This window comes from Meleagris gallopavo, chromosome 4 (assembly GCF_905368555.1).
Source record: "Meleagris gallopavo chromosome 4, MGAL_WU_HG_1.1, whole genome shotgun sequence".
Lineage (NCBI taxonomy): Eukaryota > Metazoa > Chordata > Aves > Galliformes > Phasianidae > Meleagris > Meleagris gallopavo.
In genome coordinates, this window is record NC_139407.1 from 41,035,925 (window position 1) to 41,053,695 (window position 17,771).

A 17,771-nucleotide genomic window follows, 5' to 3' on the forward strand; every position below is an offset into this window, starting at 1 on the left:
TTTCAGCAGTCATCAGAGGATTCAGGCATTAGAGTATTAGAAGTTGTAGCATTTTATGAGATGGGGGAAGGATCTTGCAAAATTAGCTGTCAAGTTCAAAAAAAAAAAAGAATAACAATTCAAGAAGTTGATAGTTACCATTTGATACAGCATTCCTGATTGTGTCTGATGGTAAAGATTAAATTATGTTCATATTGAAACCTGTTTGCATCAATTGCAAACTGGTAGCAATTAATCTTAAAAAGCTTAATGCACCTCTGAATTCAGAAGAAGGTTACATATTTCCCCTCAGAGCAATAAAAATGTTATGACTTAAAAACTTAATCATTTCTTTTAATGCTATTGAGTATTTGGCTCATGCCATAGCCTAACAAATGGTTCAAAAAACCTAACAGCAGGTACACTGTAGACTATTTACATGTTCATAGGTATTCTCTGCTGACAATTACGATCGGATTTAGAACAAAGTATTTAAGCTACTCAAGGAAATAAAGGAAAATTGTACCAAATAGTATTGAGAGTCTTAGTAGTACATTTTTGTCTAAAGGCTCTTGTACACAATCCCCTTTGCTATTGGCTTGCACAGTTCTGCCCTACACACATTAAAGGTTCTGTTTATGGTAACCGGAAAAGACAACAGCAGATGTAGATGAAGTTACCTGGGTCTTTTGAAGAGCTGAAAAAAAAAAAAAAAAGAAAAGAAAAGAAAAAAATACTTCCCTTGCCTTTATTTCACACCAAGTACCTGCAATACCAAGGAACTCCCAACATCAGTGAAAAGATGACAAAACCTCAGGGCTGAGCTGAGTTGGCTTGTGAAGATTTAATATTCTCTGCTTTTGATAAACTCCACATGCCAGAATTTTTGATACATTCATTTTTATGCAGCTTCTTAATTTTTTTCCTTCCTGCATTATGTATAGGAATTGCTCATTATGCATTTAAGTGTTTACAGTGAATGACATTTAACTATATTCTATTTCAGTATTAAAAAAAAGTTAGTGGTATCTTTCTTGAGATGAACAGCCATTACTCATGGCTGTAAGTAGAGACTCCTGACCCCAACACACATTTACCTTCTGCAATTAGTTAAGAAACAGCTTAAAAAATATAGATGATGGAAACCTTCCAAGATTATGGGAGAACATGGCATCATGTGCAATATCAAATTATTTGTGGGAACATTGCATATAAGTGACTCATATTGCATTACAAGTGATAGCAGCACTAGCTGCTCCAATAAGACATAAATCAAAAGGAAAGCAAATACTTGTCTATAATTCTAAGAATTGGAAAACTCTTTGTTAGTCGCCCTGTGAGTGGTGTGGCCCAAGCTTTCATGTATCTTCTTTTGGTACTGCTTTCTATAACTGTCAAACATTGCAATATAACATAGGCTATGCTTATTAGAGAAAGCAATGAGAATGGACACATAGGTTACTGAAAATATTTTGCTAAAAAACCAACAAATTCAGAACAAAACAGCCAACAAGAACAGACAAATATGCCAAAGCTTTCACTATTATTTAGAAAGATGCAGTACAGTCCTTGAAGAGAGAATTTACAAGAAATTTCTTAATAAACGAGAGATGTACGTGAAGATGCCAAAGCCTGCTGTCCCATTTCTTGCAGAATGCCTAGAGACACAATCAAATATGTTCAGAAAATTATCCCAATTCTTAGATCCGGATTCAGTTACGTGAAGAACCTAGATACGTACTAAATTGAGTTTAATGTATACAGCTTTCAAAGAGTATGTAACATACAATTGCCTATGGCTCAGAAACCTCAAGCTGGCCTAACTCCTAGCTTAAAAGTTGCTAAAGCAAACTATAGCAGAAAAGATAATTTTTAATTTTAAGAACAGCATAGCTCTAGCATTTTACCTAAGCACAGTTTACTAGTGCAGGTATGGCTTACTTTTCTTTCCTAGAAGTACCACATCTTCCTGCTTGATGTCCCTACAGACTTTAAAGGAATTTCAGAAATTTCAAGCTCACTCTCTCATCTGGGAGAGCATAGAAGAGGCTGTGTTTCTGTACTGAAGTCAGTAAATTCTGGCAGCAGAGACATGGGCCCTGGCTCTATAACATTTTGGAAGCAGTTTGGTCTATGTGATAAACAGAAGTGTGCCTCTGTACCCTACCAGTCAGAGAAACCTAAAAGGAAAAAGCATGGAAGTGCAACACATTTAAATCATAGAGCTCTCTAACTCTTTATGTAGGGTTGGTTTTTTTTGTTGTTGGGTTTTTTTTTTGGGGGGGGGGGGTTTGTTTTTTTTTGGAGGCTAAATATGCATGTGTTTAACATCTGACCAAATTCTTTGTTAAGATTCTAGAATCAAAGGCAAAGCAAGGAGTTTGGACAAGTGTTTTTAAATAAACAATCTGCACACACCCAACTTCTTGCACTGCATGACTTTTTGAAGCCAGGAAAAATTATGCATTCCTCTGCACAGATCACAAACACCACAACATGTGGGAATACAAACAAATTCTACTGGGTGATTCCATGAACTTGCAGGAACAAGATTCCATTTCATTTTTTTAATATGGACTCCTTAAAATGTATAAATAGAACTAGTTTATAATGGAACTAGTTTAACAACTCAATGCAATATTGAGTGTAGGTAACTATATGGCTATAGCTATGTGCCTCCACCCTGCAACTGCATACATATAAAATATATAAACAGAAGGAAACCTGCATACAAACATAATATAAACCTATACACAGCATACCAATGTCAAACATCTGAAAGACTGTGATTCAGGGCCATGAATTGCTTCTTAGAATGCACTTGATATTTTCATTCAGAAGAAAATGATAAGTAGCTTAATACTGGAGAAAAGAAACTAAAACTTTCCAAATGTTTTAGGAAAATCTCTGGATAAAATTACAAACTCTGAGATTATAACACTTCTGCAGCTCAAGAGTTAACACAATGTCTTCTGGACCAGGGACAACACTCGATTTTTCCTGTTCAGGTGACAGCAGTTAAATCTCATGGGTTGGTTTAACTCATGATAATCTCTTGAGCCAACCTCTGCTAAGAAAAAACCCAGACCTAATGCTTCTGTAGAAGGCAGTGAGAAGCAACATATGAAATAGCTGCAAAAGCCTACAGACACATTTATGGAACAAATTCCAAAATGCCATCTAACAGCCCAGCTAAGGTCAAAATACACAACAAAATTCTGAAGATGATGACAATCAGCATATAGAAAAAAAAATCATTTCTATTTTTGTTTGTTTGACTGATATAGTAGTTTGAAAAGGAAGTTAAAAATCAGAATCACTGATGCCATCTGAAGAGAGGCATATAAGTGGAGAGAATTTTTTTTTAAAAAGTACATTGTCTATACTTGTATATTTTTATTTGCCATAACTTTTGAGTGCAGCAAATTTAAATATAATTCAGCTATAAAAGATGGCATGGTATCAGGAACTTCATTTATTTCAGATCACTTATGTCTATCATGATACATAAATCTGTCGTTCTGAGAGGCATACTGAACAAATTCAATATACTCTATTTCAAAACTGTACGTATGATTTGTATCTCAAAATTGAGTTTTTAGAATACTTTTTTTCAAGTAGCTTTGAAATATTTCAGTGCCAGCCATTTCACACAGAAAACAGAAATGAAATCTTAATCCAGTACTCCAAAATTCACATTATTTACATTATGCAAAAAACAGCAGTTAAGGGCTCCAATTCTTAACACAAGTTACTCTTCTTGCAAAATTGAAGCAAACTCCTTTGAGATGATCAAAAAGTTACGCCACAAAGGTAAAAAGCCCTTCACTGAACTTGCCACAATCACGTTACTAAAATATCTGCATCTGCGCCATTGACCACTTGAAAGATTGGCTGATCATATAAATTTATGTACAACTTGCCAACAAAAGGCATTCAGAATGGAATGGAAACCCAGAGTTTATTTGAACATTCTAATAGTGAAAAATCATTTTACTCTTCAGCTTTCACTTCTGTTTGTGAACATAATGTCCCTGTAACTATACAGGGTTACATTGCGTAATGATTTCCTATTGACCAGTTAACTGCATGGCTCAAAACAAGTCAAGGTCGTATATTTTTATGCCAACCCACAGCTATATCCCTGAAGTGCTCCATCAGTCACGTAAAATAGGACAGAATATCACTGATACCTTGTTAATGAAGAATTTGCTTCAAATCAATGCAGTCCTCTGATAGGCTCCTACTGGAATACACAAGAACTGAAGAAAAAAAAAAAAAAGCAAAAAAAAGTTGAAACTTTATGGTTCAAAAAACCTTAGTGTTTTTTCCAATAGTATAATTCATAAATTCATAACCAAAATATATCCTTCCCAGGTTCATAGAATCATAGAATTGCTAGGTCGAAAAAGACCTTAAAGATCATCGAGTCCAACCACAACCAACCACACTACCCTAACTCTAACAACCCTCCACTAAATCATGTCCCTGAGCACCACATCCAAATGGTTTTTAAACACATCCAGGGATGGTGACTCAACCATCTCCCTGGGGAGCCTATTTCAGTGCTTAACAACCCTTTCTGTAAAGAAGTTTTTCCTGATATCCAACCTAAACTTCCCTTGATTGTAATAGCTGAGTATAATTTGGGACAGCCTTGACCAGTCCATAAATGAGTACACCCAAGGGCATACAACAACATGCACTTACTGCTTTTCCAATGAAAATTAGTGATGATATTTGCATATACTCAAAGAAAAATCAGATGTAAATGGTGTATTTGTATAAGCAAATTGACCAGCATATCAGAAGTGATGAATGCAATTATTATCATATATATGAAATGGTCTGTATAATTACAGGCAATGTTTGAAAACACATCCTGTATCTTGATAAATGTTCTGTATGCCTCTGTGCAAACTACTACTCAATGTGACCTCAAGCATAGGTCTTTTCAGATCTTAGCCATGTCTTAACATTCACTAGTCCAGCTGTCATGAATTTTGCCTTCCAGTTATTGTTCACAGATGCTCATCAGACAAGCTTATTCGTATTTAGTTATGAGGTGCTACTAGTTCAGCAGCTGTCCTCAGTGAAAAGTTTTTAAATAGTGGCTGTCGATATTAAGCCCATATTTCTAAAGGAAATAACATTCTTGATGAGGGGGGAAAAAAAAAAAAAAGGTTTCAGCTTTACAGAGATCTTAGTTCTCACATTTTTCTTGTCCTTAGGGTGTGATTTTAGGAACACTAATATGGTCTCTTAAAAAGACTGCAGGTCCCTCTTTTTTTTTTTTTCTTTTAAATGAAAGAAAGATTATTACTGTCTTCTGAAGCACACTTTCATTATATCAGCAACTTCAATGCTACTTATTTTGTGTTTTCTACTAAAAAAGTAGATTTTTATTCTTCTCTTTAATAAAAGTTGCAGTTCTTTCTTCACTCAAATTCTCTTTAAAGATGAATGCAACATAATATCCTACAGATCAGCCTTAAAGGAACTATATAAGGTCTGTAACTCAGAACACTGACCAACTTGTGGATCACAGCTAACTGACATTTGCTACAAAGAGGGCCTTTCAGTTGAGAGGTACATTAGAAATGAACTCTTTTGAGAAATGCTGAAAGAGATGAGTGCCTCATCATCAGTTGTTCACAAGAAGAAATTGGGAAATAGATAACAAACATACTTGAAACAGAGAAAATCGCTTATATGAGATTCACTTTGGTAAACATGAAAGAGAAGGGAATCTGGTTGTATATAGCTCTAGGCAATCAGCAGCTCCAAAAAGTAAGGTAGCTTCTAATGCAAGAAGAAATTCTAAGATTTGAGGAGTCTCCTAATAGGCTCTTCATGCTCTTCACGCCAACACTGGAGATGGTGGACAAAAAACTTCAAAGTTCAATGTCTACCTTGTAAATATAATTGCTGCCATTACTTGTAAAAGACAGTAGGTTTTGCATTGACCTGCTTGACTGAACTTAAAACATTGACAAACTAACAAAAAATTCTTTTTCCTCCATGTGGTTATGTAATTCAATCCTACGTATGACACCAGGAACCACAGAATACTTGCCTAGACTAGATAGAGTCAGCAATCTTCTCAGTAACTGTTGATTTGTACAATTCTGTCCCAGATAGAAAAGTTTCCATGCACAAATCTCTATGCCCACTACTAGCAGTCATGCAGTTTCTGCATTTTCTGAATTTGCCTCCCATAAAAACATCAAAAGTCTATTCTGAGCATCATCAATGTTAAGTTACAAAACATATTCTTACTATATCTCAGGTAAAGTTGGTCAAATAGAATAATGATCGTACAAAACTTAATAAAAAACATTCCCATTCTGTAATGAAACACTTTTTGAAAATTCTTTGTTTTCAAGGGCCACAAAATTCCCCACTCACTTATTTTCCTTTAGCAATTACCTTATCTGATCCGGTATCATTCTGAGATCCTCATGTTACTAGCTTAGAGCACTAGGAGAGTTAATACAGTTAATTAGAAAGCACTCAGGAATCATGCTCAACAGGATGAAAAGCACCACAGAAAAACCTGCATTGAGTCCCCTGAGAATCTGGAACCAACCTTTTTTACCATGAAGAGCCCTCAGTGACAACACTGCCAAGCACTTTTAGTCTGGCTTGCTTACAATTGCCTCATGCTAATACTATGCCGTCCTTGTGCTAAAATAGTTACCAGATTAAATGCACTAGGGAGATATGAGTGCAGACAGCCTGCTGTCACAAACAGACCATACAAAGCATTTAACCGGGGAGAGAACACCTAAGGGTCTGCATGCATTTGTTCCATCCAAAGATAGTGCTTGTATTACAGCACCCTTATTAAACCTGAAAACCTGCAATCCCTTCTCAATTGTTACATGCTGAACAATGTGGGCCACTGACAATGACAAACAGAAGTTACTCAGAGAAAATTTTAACAGCTAGCACTTCAGGATCTCATGCATGGATGCTCTAATTTTCGAACTCATCACTTTACTAGCAGGGATGAAATTACTCTCTTATGTTCTTAATGACTAAGAGATTGAAACTCAGATACCATTAACATACTGCACACACAGCAATCAGGCCACTCACAAACACTATTTGTTCTCCTTTTGCTCCTCAGTTTCAGAGGGACAAAACAACTGCTTTCTACAACTTCAGTGGTATTCCATGCACTATTTTAAATCTCACTGACTCATTTCCATCACTTCCATTTACATTTAAAGCTTTGAAGGGATGCCACAGACTTCAATACTTAATTTTATCTTCATTAGTTTGCAAAGATAATTTCTTTGAGGTTTGGAGACAATCACAGAAATTAATTTCCTTTGAGCACTGCTTCATGGGTTTTAGTGACTGCTGGCCCTCATTTTGACATTTGTCATTAAAAAGAAATCACAGTGCCCTGTTTTAAATCTGGAGACACTATTCTGGAATTAACCCCCCCCTACACACAAAAATATGATTGCAGTTCCACCCTCTGAATCCTGAAATGAAAATGAAACCTCAGCATATATCTGGAGAATGTTACACAGCGATGAGCAACTCCAGACCACCACTGGTTGATAAGTCTTTTCATTCACCTTGATTGTACCATACTTGTTTGGTTTGTTATCATGGACTACTACACCAGAACACTAAAGATGCCGTGCACAAGATCTTCACATGTAAAACACATCATCTCACTTACCAGCTTTCTAATACTTGTATTCATTAAATGTGACAAGTGAAACTTTAGAACATTTCAGGAGGCATAATATTCCCAGGCAATTTAAGTTATCACTTTAAAGGGGTAGTCTTTAAAATAAATTTTGATTCCTATGTGTAAGGACAGTGGGAAAATGACATAGTAAGTAAATAAAATTTCTATTTAGAAAAATACATTCCACAAGAAAAAAAATCTCTGTGCAGGTTTATTCAACCATGCATGCCTCATGTTTCTACTACAGCACATTACCCACAAACAATTTCTCCATCACTGAATACACTCAGTTCATCAGTGCTTAATAAATATTTGAGCCTAATTGAACCTAATGACTTTGTCAGCCTTTGAGATGTCACTGCAGACCAGCAAGAGCCTTTTTTCCTCCCATTGACTTTTTTTAGGGCACCACTTGATTTAGAAGTAAAATTATGAGGACATGCTTAAAGATAAATGAACATGGAAAAAATCTGTTTTCACTATCAAGAAATACCAAAAGGGGCAAGGAACTTATGCAAATCACGTTGCTCTCAAGAAGACTGGATTAGATACATCCCAGCTACCAAAAAATTCTAACTGATAATCAAAAGCTGCTCACCATCCCTGGGCATTTGGCACATTTTCTTCCAATAAATTATACCTTTGTGGTATAACTTCTGGTGCTTTTCTGGCACCATTTGATGATATCATCTCTGTTTAATTTGAAACATTTATGAGAAGCTTGAAAATATATTCCAATAGTCCCATTCTCAGAAATTAGGCTAGTTCCAGAGACAGAATGTTTAATATTACATTCTAATTTCATTTTAAGGGATTTTATTTTGAAGTATTTAATTGCCCTCTGTTAAATGGCTGATACTGGTAATACTGCTGAAATGTGATGTTTCTGGAATTTCTACATGCATGCAATAAAATAAATTAAAACTACTGTAGATGCCTGATGAAACAACTTAAAATGTTTAGATTAAATTTATTTTAAGTACCTATTTTTTTTGCTAGAATTGCCTTACATAAATGATTTAGACTAATTTTCATCTCTCAACTTAGCTTGAGGGAAGAACGTCTCTGACTTTCTTCCTTGACTCTTTTGTATTTTCTTCTATCATTGCTCACATTCCCTTTTGCCTACTGCATAAATTCCAAGATTTCCTACCTGTAGCATCAAAAATTTCTAAACTTGACAAGAATGAAGTCTGCAGTAAAAAACATTACTGTGATCGATATGAATAAGCAAATTCATTATGCACTGTACAAACCTAAAAATATTTGATTTTTGGTATCTGACACTGCTTTTAATATGATTCATGGGGTCTAAATATAAAGCCACTTTCATGTTTATGAATTAGTTGTAATATAGAAATTTTTCACGTACTCGACTTGAATAAAGGTTTGCAGAAAGTCTGTAAAGCTATATTTATATTCTAAGAGGACTATTGATTATATTTTTTTATTTATTATTATTATTTTTTTTTTTTTTGTAACTTCAGTGCAAAATTATCAGAACAGTAACTTGAATCCATTAATTGTCCAGTTTTTCCCAGAGAGCAAATTTTAACTGGAGGTGTAAGTGTACTGCTATCACCATTTTTTTTCTGGTACATTTGTACTTTGAATTTTGCGTTTCACCCTTTTTCATTTTTCCTTTTTTCTTTTTCTTTTTTTTTTCTCCTTCTCCTCTCTGGATGATAGGAGACATGGTTGTGATTTATTTTAGAAAAACATTGGTTAACCTACCACTGCATTAGTGAGCTGTATATCAAGCCAAAGACTGGTTTTGCATAGCTCGATTTTATGATTTGATACAAAAGCCAGCTAAAATCATGTTGTTATAGAAGCAGTACTTATGACTTAACAGCAACCTTGTAACTACCCTACCTACTATCTGGGGTAGTACACAGTTGCCTTGACAAAAGAATAAATGTATATTTAACTCCACCCAGAGGATTGGGAAAGCTGACAATCATCCCAGTTACATACTGTGTTGAATATCCCATGGCTTGCCATTTATCTACCAATTTTTACTGTACAGTGATGTAAAACAGCTATTGTCTAAACCAGACTTTTTTCCTTCACAAGGTCACTTTATTCACCTGACTGGCTTGAAGAAAGTGCTTTATATTACAAAGTCATTATTTTGATCACCTAGCTCACAATTGCAGCAGAATTTAGGACACTAACAATATGGGAAGATGTTGCTTATTTCAGGGGGTTTCTTTGGTATGTTTGGTAATTCTGTACCTCATGACTAATTTATCTGTGTACTGCTCTTGTGCTGTCTGTGCTGTAGCAGAGAAAGGAGTAGTGCTAGCAATTTTTTTTTTTTTTTTTTTTTTTGTAGATGTCATCAGCACCCAAAAAGTTATTACTTGGAGAACAAAAGAATAAAGGCACTGTATAAAAAACAAAGTTGCCAAGCCAGATGAACACCAGGAAAAGTCAAGACCTTGGCCCCCAAGCTAACACCAGTAGCTATATTCTCCATTAAATGCCTTGGTCCCCAGCTCATTCAAACACATTAATTGAGAGACAAGACAGGTCCTTCCCATTAAGCTGCAGTTAAATGTGCCAGCTGTGATGCCCTGCCTCACAGCATCTCAGACTAAAGAAGTCTGAGTGCTGTCAAGAATCAGACAGTTAAATCACATCACAAAAATATTTTGTATAGGTGCAAAGAAATTTCATATGCATGTTTTCACTTCACACGGTTGCTTAGGCTCAGGCAAAGATAATCTCTGAATGACGGTCCTGATTGTATACACCATATATCAGTGACTCCCTCGAATCTTTAAATCATCTGCACATTCTGAGGTTAAGGGAGAAAAAATGTTTGTGCGGGCCATGCAGTGGCACTAAGGGAAGTAACTCAGGCTAACTTGTACTGAGGACAGCTAATTTTCCCCAAGTTTCTTCCCAGACAAATGTCAGAATCTGGTGGCCCTTTGACAACACTGACTGTTCACATGTTCAATTAGCCACCTTGTAAGAACATTCCAAGCAGGCTAGTGTTAGCGTTTGCCAACACCATCCTTAACTTCTGCTGTAAAAGTTAATGATAAGGAGAATGTAATAGAAGTGTGAATGGAATTTAAGCTTTATTCCTCATGATGATTTTTAGAATGAGTACTCCATGGAGTATAGATGTGGTTAAGACTACTGATCTGAAACAAGTAGGAAGGAAGAGAACAAAGTCATTTTTCTGTTTCCTCCAAAGTTATTGAAAACAAGTCTTAAATTTGAGCCAACCCTGCATAGGATGCATTTTCTCTATTGCTTTCACTTCCCTTACATCAGGTCTACTGATCACTTGATGTGGGGTGAGTTGGACTCATCTATTGGCTCAAATGAGAATCAATCCTGGTAGAAAGACCAAAATGAACACTCATTTTTGAACATATGTTTTCAGTTAGGTAAGTGTTATACTGACTTAAAATTGATTATGTCAGTATAATAGTAACCGGCCTGCAGTTCACATGCATTTCATATCCAATCTGGGCATTCACAGAGAATAAGAGTTCACTACATCTCTAGCCTAATGTGCTTAATTACTCAACTGAAACTAGCAACTACCCAGGCAACCATGTTTGTCTGAGACAACGGTGCCAACCATCAACCTAACATTTCTGACCAGGTCAGGAGAACTTTATCATTCCAAAGAGCTGAAGGCTGTGCTGCCATTCAGCGAGACCTGGACAGGCTGGAGAGCTGGGCAGTAAGAAACCGGATGAGGTTCAACAAAAGCAAGTGTAGGGTCTTACACCTAGGGAGGAATAATTGCATGCACCAATACAGGCTGGGGGATGAGCTGCTGGGGAGGAGCTCTGCAGAGAGGGACCTGAGCGTCCTGGTTGACGACAGGTTGGCCATGAGCCAGCAGTGTGCCCTCGTGGCCAAAAAGGCCAATGGCATTCTGGGGTGCATTAAAAAGAGTGTGTCCAGCAGGTCGAGGGAGGTGATCCTCCCCCTCTACTCTGCCCTGGTAAGGCCTCATCTGGAGTACTGTGTCCAGTTCTGGGCTCCCCAGTACAAAAAAGACAGGGATCTCTTGGAAAGAGTCCAGCGGAGGGCCACAAAGATGGTGAAGGGCCTGGAGCATCTCCCCTATGAAGAAAGGCTAAGTAAACTGGGTCTGTTTAGCCTTGAGAAAAGACGACTGAGAGGGGACCTGATCCAGGTCTATAAATATCTAAGGCGTGGGGGCAGAGTGGCGAGGCCAGACTCTTTTCAGCAGTGCGTGGAGACAGGACAAGGGGAAATGGCCAGAAACTGCAGCATAGGAAGTTCTGCAAAAATGTGCTCAAGAACTTCTTTATGGTGAGGGTAACAGAGCACTGGAACAGGCTGCCCAGGGGGGTTGTGGAATCTCTCCTTCTCTGGAGATATTCAAGTCTTGCCTGGACACCTACCTGTGCGACCTGGTGTAGGGAACCTGCTTTGGTAGGGGGGTTGGTCTCGATGATCTCTAGAGGTCCCTTCCAACCCCTACAATTCTGTGATTCTGTGAAGAGCTGCCAATCTAAGTAAGCCTAAGAACGACAATTGACTGACTACACAAGATGCTTCACACTGATGTAACACTGAATAATTCAGAAAGACACTGCCTCAGTATCTTGCAAATAACACTGCATCATGCTAGACTAGTCCAATAATTTTCTAATATTTTCTGATATAACACTTTAGTGTGCAACCTGAAACAAATAATACAAATGAGTAAAAATCCTACTATTCACAGAGTTTCAGAAAGTAACTTGCTGGTTCTGCAGATGAAGATTCTCTGAAGTGGAGCTGTCATCTGGATAGTCAATTTTCTGTACACTTGCTGTAATGGTGCAGTGGAACACTACCATAGAAAAACATTACAGTTCATACTGTTGCTGAAATAAGGATGTAATAAATATATACTTTTTTTTTTTTTTTTTTTTTTTTTTTTTTTTTACAAGTTACTCCTATTTTGGAGTTAAGGATTCCAGAAAGCTAAAGCCTACCTTAAAGTCACTCCTAGATTTAGCTGCCTACTTTGGTATAACATAGCAATAAAACTGAAAAGATCAGCCTATTGTAATTTCAAGCACTCTTCTCTTAGGTTTATATATTTCCCACTAAATCAGTGGGATTCTTTTGTAATAAAAGTATTATTAATACAAAAATGGCAGAACTGGACAGTGTTTGCTTTAACAGAGTATAAGGTAAATATATAATATACTCCAGGCAGGATACAAAGTAGATCAAGTTCATTAACATTCACATATAATCTCTTTCTACCTCAGCCTGTATGGTGTTTCCTTCAGCCTGTATGGTATCCAGAGGGACCAATGACTACCCAGGGAACTGCTCTCTCACCTATGTTAAGCAGTATACAGGCTCATAGTATTTGCCAAAGCACAGCTCTGGAGACCCACTTTGAAGCTTTCAAACTCATAGGCACAACATCAGCACAGAAAAACAGATTAGTGTACAAAAGGTCTCCATGAAGGAAAGAAAGTCCTCTGCTCATTCAGGCAATGTGATTGTATTCTAGTGAACAAGCAAAATATTTACCAGTAACATAAGACTGTACGTCAGTACTTCTTAGAGCAGGCTTTAATTACAGAAATGCTAAATTATGTCAGAATTAAAGAATATTCAGTTCAAAACCTCACACAGTCTAGGATACCAAAACGTCCTTGGCCACAAGAGCAGCAAAAGTTTCTGCCAGTCCCGACCAATACTCATTCCACTTCATAATCTCAGCAGCAGCAGTCAAGCCTGTAAAATCTCACTCACTTACAAAACACTGACTTCAAGATTGTCTCAATTTTTAATAAACATTCAACAGCTCTTATAGGCTCCTCTGGCACAAACACGCTTATTTCAAAGTATACTGACACCACCTTCATTTTGATAACAGGTGCATGCAATTTTTGACACATTTAAACAATAAGCAAACTGTGCATTTTCCTTCTCAAATGGAATGAAACTAATGCATCAAATGAACAAAAATATTGAATATGCAATTTCTAAAAGTAATCTGCTAATAAGCAGTGTTGTTGTCAGCTCTGTTCACTAGTCTGTTCTAGCAGTTCAACTTGACCCGTATTGATGTTCCTGCCATCTCTTTCTAGTGATAGTTCAATTCTGTTAGAAATGAACTACTTTGCTGAATGGAAGGTTTGGGATCCAGCTACTTATTTACATGATTTTGAAGCATTTCACTACATCTAAACATAAAGCAGGAAAAAAAGAAAACCCACAACATATCCAGTAAAATCCTTTATTAGGACAATATTTATCTCAATTACAGGATAACTGCTTTTCATTAGACGCTTAATAAGGAAGCATAGCAGATACAAAAGTGAGGGGAACACTTTCAATGATAAAAGGAATACTAAATACATCTTCTTACTGGGAGCTGAATTACATTACCTATCTAGAATTGGTTGCTTGCATCTGTAAGCCAGGAAGAGAAATTGTCACTGAACATTGACCAAGAATGGTAACAGTGAGAAAAGAGGATGAAGTCAATGCAAAAATTAAGGCCTTGACTCTAGACTGAAAAACCTAGAAACTCAGTTTGATTTCTCAAGGTCCTCATCACGAGCACAAAGATCAAAGTAACAATAGTGCAATATACCCCAAAATAATCAGTAAAAAAAAATATCATTTCATTAATAATTTTTTCATAGTGGAAACATTCATTAAGTACATTAGTAATTAGAAAAAAATTAGGAAATATTTTTAATTTTACTTTTCATCATCATGACTGATTTTTTTTTTTATTGTCTCTAGTTGTCTAGCTATATATCTATGGAATGATAAACACATTCCAAGCAGCTGAGCCTTCACCACATGACCTCAAATAGTTCTGTCTTGTTATGGCTCCAGCTAGTCAAAAGTTATTTTCAGCAAAGGTTATCGAGTTCTGTAGTCCATTAGATAGCATTACATAGAAAAAAAATCCTTGTAATCTGAACGTCGATTTTATATCTATTGCAGCAGTCAAGGCAAAATTATTCCGAAGACTATTTGATGAGTAAGCTGCAGCATCCAGATAAGCCCATTTTTATGTAGAAATTGACTTTTTGTTGTTGTGTTAGCTTGTTGTCTTTTCTATTCCCTTACATCCCTACCCATATTTCATTTTAGGACCTAATTCAGAAATCAGATAATTCTCATGCGGGTCATTATCATCATGAATAAGTCTATTTATAAAGAACCAAAAACATTTACTCAGAAGGAGATCTTTATATTGCAGATCTTAGTATACGAGACATTAGTTTAATTCTCCATATTCTGTCTGTAGCTACATCCCTTAGAACTACGTGCAAATCCGGTGCAATCACGACTAGCCCACTCTGTCTTGTAAATGAAGACTTGGATTTTGAAATGTAATTAAACTTCATATATTGCCTAGAAAGAAAGTGCTGGATTTATGCCACAAGACAAGTTTGGAATAAATAGTAAAACCAAAAACATTCCAGAGATGAGATATAGTAGTTTAAATTCCTTGCTTATTCCAGACACAAAAGAGGGCATGGCTGGACAGAAATTCCATGCAGTCCCAACACGGTATACACTGCTTTGCCAACATAGAAGCACTAGTGTAAAATAGACTAAAGCCTTTAATTGGCTACATACACATCAACTACATAGTTTCTGGTAACAGTTTATGATCATAACTTGCCTGCATTAAACTAGCAACCCAGGTATGCATATCTGTTTTTGGGTCGATTGTTTTCCCACAGATTATTTACGATCAAAACTATGCATTACTTTTAAATTTAAAAAGATGTAATCTATGCCTAGTCATTCTAAGTGTCTGGTTCAAAATAATATGCTATCATCATTCCTTGCTTCTCTGTGGAATAGTACATTTTACAATTAAAGTAATGTAATTAAAGTACATACACTTTACACAGAAAATAATCACATAGTGACTTTTATCTGGGTCAGCATGAAAAGCAATGACACAAAGCCAGTAACAGCAGAAATATTTAAGAAACTGAACTGACTGAATCTGACCTATGACATCTGGCATGCCATAGTTTGTAATAATACCACAGCTACATATGAAGGGCCAAGCCAGCTACCAAGGTCTAAACTGAGTAGCCTTACACTGAATTTTGAGTTTATTTGTCCACTTGCCCGAAGCAGAACACTGATCTGGAAGATCAGTCTAAAAATGTACGACTGACTACAAGCACTCGTAGCTCACAGTGCTAGGGCTACCATCACCACTTGCTTGGTACTGTTTAAGTGTTTTTCTTTGTTCCTCACTTCTATAGCAGTGAGGGGCATTTGTATATTATTGTACATTTGCAGTAACAATTTCTATTTCATATAGGAGATAAGGAAATTTTTGTATCATTTCAACAGCTGTCAGAATCAATACATTTCCATCAACTCAGTGCATGTAGTAGATAAAATCATTACTGCTCATTATGCAACTTAATGAAACTTTAATCCATGTAATCATTTTTTCCTCACTTGAGAAAGACAGCTACTGCTGTGACTTTTCAGAAAGGAATTAGAATGCAATTTACAACTGTTAAGCATTACAATGTATAACATGCAACAGAACATGAAAAGTATTCAATAATTGTGAAACTACATAGAGATATAAATACAGAGCTATATATTAAAGATGCCTGCCTTAGATACCGTAGTTACCAAGGGAAATAAAAGGGGAAAATTTACGGACGAAAGACTGTCCAAGAAGTCAACAAATAGGTAGGGTACATACACTTCATGCAGGGTGCTGTGTTGTTCTTCTGTTAAGATTTTCTTTTCTGTTCACTGTGGAATTCTGCTCACTACTGTGCATGATAACTCACTTGGATATAACAACTTCTATGTAATTTGAATGGATGCATAAGACCGAGTGTCAAAATGAAAGGGGGAGGAAATTATAAACTGAGTAAAAAAAAAAATATATTTCAGTACCTACTGTGTCAGAATCAGAGACATTACTTACGGAGAATTCACGTTTATTATTTTCCAATATTACTACTGTCATATAAAGATGCAGTCTTTACAGAAAAAGATGCTCATTTTAAAACCTGCCTCCTTTCTCTTTGGTGAGGAGCACATGATCAAGGGAAGCACAACTTTGACTATGGAAACAGAAAAATAAACTCAAACTTCAAAAGAAATACAAATACAGACTTTTCCAATCAGTTTCTGAGCACTCTCAATCTAAATGTGGCAATTTATGCAAAAGCATAAAGACAATACTTCGAGTTCATAAAAAACAGGGAAGTAACATTTAAAATAACTGACCAGACAGGCAGAAGTTTCTAACACTGAATACGCAAGAATATTGTATAAATCCATAGTAGCAGCTCTTAGAAACAGTTCTATAGCATTAGTAATAATAACAACCTTTATAAAGGTCCATTCTGGTTTTTCAGATTAATTGACAGCCAGGTATTATTTTACGAATAAATATTTTATGATAAGCAGTTCAACCAGCTGACTCAAATTTATTTCCAACTTACACTGCTGTTTGTTGGCATGTAAAGGATTTATTCAAAGGGGTCAAGATTTCCACTAGAAACTATTTGGCTAAGCATATACTATTGCTAAGTATAAACTTTAAAAATTAAAGCTGTATTTTGGTTCAGGATTAGTTCAGATCTGGTTAGAAGTCTGTTCTTGGTTCATTTCAGCTGCTCTAGCCATTCCTTATTACTACTACATGCATTTTAATATATAAGTGCACAGACACAAACGTTTCTTGATCAATCATTTGGTTTTATAAGCAAATATCTGGCACAGCTCATTATGGAAACTTAGGCACTGTAAATCATTTGGATGAGACTTCCAAGATCGCAGGATGACAAATCAACACCATGCTGACCTGCCGCCTGTCACTTAACTGTTTTGTTATAAAACCACCATGCAGTTAGCTGCTACAAAGCAACAAACCACGCAATTATTTCCAAGTCAGGGGACTTGTGTTTATTCAATTTACATAAGGGACAGAAGTTCAGTTCACAGTTAGAGGGCAGTGCATAGCAGCCTTCGCCACTAGCATACACAAGCCTCATGAGGCATCAAGTTGAGGCTTGAAAGCAGCTCAGCACTGCACATTTGCAGCACATTTATA

General features: G+C 36.3%; 1 protein-coding gene across 33 annotated transcripts in view; it reads right to left on the reverse strand.

The window, feature by feature from the left end:
• SORBS2 (sorbin and SH3 domain containing 2) overlaps nt 1–17,771 on the reverse strand; it is a 153,224-nt gene that overhangs the window by 104,816 nt on the left and 30,637 nt on the right. For 26 of the 33 annotated variants that reach the window (XM_085222981.1, XM_085222997.1, XM_085222992.1 and 23 more), the window contains one exon: nt 4,173–4,241. The exons of 5 other annotated variants lie outside the window; for them this stretch is intronic. The gene's annotated coding sequence lies outside the window, so the exon portion shown is untranslated. Of the gene's footprint in view, nt 1–4,172; nt 4,242–6,408; nt 6,482–17,771 lie in introns of those variants that run through there. 2 more of the 33 variants (XM_085222993.1, XM_085223003.1) reach the window with 2 other exon arrangements.